The sequence below is a fragment of the Otolemur garnettii genome, unplaced genomic scaffold (assembly GCF_000181295.1).
Source record: "Otolemur garnettii isolate 467f Iridium unplaced genomic scaffold, OtoGar3 scaffold00063, whole genome shotgun sequence".
Taxonomy (NCBI): domain Eukaryota; kingdom Metazoa; phylum Chordata; class Mammalia; order Primates; family Galagidae; genus Otolemur; species Otolemur garnettii.
Window position 1 is genome coordinate 6,402,253 of NW_003852458.1, and position 1,583 is coordinate 6,403,835.

Consider the following 1,583-nt stretch of genomic DNA (forward strand, 5'->3'; position numbering starts at 1 on the left):
GCCAACACTTTAACCTTGGGTGTAATGACTACCGCGCCTTCGGACACAGAACACAGGTATCGAATGCACCATAAATACAGAAAAGACCAAGAACTGGTTTAAAGAGGAGTTGGAGCACCGGGGTACGAAGTCAGTTGGCGGGTCACATCTCCACGAGGAAAAAAAATTTTTTAAGCTCCTTCCCACTTCGCAGGTAGCCTCTGGCCTCAGAACTCACTGCCCTACGTGGGCAGAAGTTGGCAGCGGGGGAGTCGGCGCCCGGAGAGTGACCCACAGTGCGCGCGGTCGACCGCGCGACCCGGAACAGCGCTCCCCTGGGTCAGTCACCTCGGACGCTTCCCAGACCCCGGGACCAGGGCCGGCGGGAGCGCTGCCTTCAGCCCCGCCCGGACCGCCGGGCGCTCGCGGCGACGTGCCCACGGGACCCCGCTCCGGGCACCGCGACTCCGACTGCCCCCGCCGCGCCCACCCGCCCCTGCCCTCACCGGCCGCTCCCGCGCTGCTATCTCGCCATTCCGAGCCGCCGGCTCGGCCGCCGCCCCGGGGCTGCCCGGAGCCCGCAGCCGCCCGAGGGCTGGAGCCGCCAAGGAGGGGGCCGGGCACAACCCGCAGCCGCCGTCTCGCCTCTCCGGTCCCAGCGCTGGGCTGCTCAAGGCGGCCACGGGCCAGGGCCAGCCCACTGCTCTCTGCAGACCCCGCGAGCCGCAGTCGCCGCCAGAGCCACCCAGAGGCAACGGTAACCGCCAGGGCCGAGACGCTCCAGCTCGGACTGCGGCGCGCGGGGGTGGTGACTGCACGAGGATAAGTCTAGCTGGACACTAAGAGCCCCAGCCCTGGTTCCTGGGGAAGGAACTGGGCACTGTGGGACATGGTGGGAAAGAGTTAACACTTTTTCTACGCTATACTTTTTTTATATCTACCGAAACTACTCCAGTGTAAGTAGACTGCCTATCATACAAATTAATACAATAAATTTAACATAAGAATAATTTATCCTATGACTAACATTTTCATCAAGGATGACCATTCAGAAGCAAAAGTTATAAAAAATCACAAAAATGTTATTCCCTTCAATAGCAGAGTCCTTGATTCTCATTTCCAAGAAGAGAATCCAAATCTCCAACAATTAGAGAGCCACGCTGGTGAGGCTGTGTTCTCACCTACTACAAGCCAAAGAAGCCTCACTTCAATTCCTGGAGAGGAAATAGCTCCTTAGTTAATCCTGAAGACATAGCTCACATTCAAATTGAGCTTGTAGCTCCCTAATGATGCCTCCAAACAAACAGTTTCTCCGTAGCTTATTATAAAACAGAAAGTGTAAGGAACAAGAGAACAGCCTTATGTTTTTAAAAACACAGACGACACTTAGGTTTCCTTCCCTCTGGCAGGTTTAGGCAAGAAACCCTCCGATAATAATAAAATATGATTTCAGATTTGTGGCAAAATAACCACTTAAGGGGAGGGGCAAATGATATTTGCACGGGGAAAAAATGTTTTAACGTTTCATTTGCAGGGGAGGGAGGTTTGCTTTAAATTTAATCTCGGCACCATTTTTGGAATCCTGACTAAAAGATACTAGTTAC

The 1,583-nt window shown here is 54.2% G+C and overlaps 1 protein-coding gene across 1 annotated transcript in view; it reads right to left on the reverse strand.

The window, feature by feature from the left end:
• The window catches only part of LIFR (LIF receptor alpha), a 74,629-nt gene extending 73,883 nt beyond the window's left edge, over nt 1-746 (reverse strand). Inside the window, exon 1 of the mRNA XM_003792947.3 lies at nt 486-746. The gene's annotated coding sequence lies outside the window, so the exon portion shown is untranslated. The remainder of the gene's footprint in view (nt 1-485) is intronic.
• Nucleotides 747-1,583: the final 837 nt, after the last annotated feature.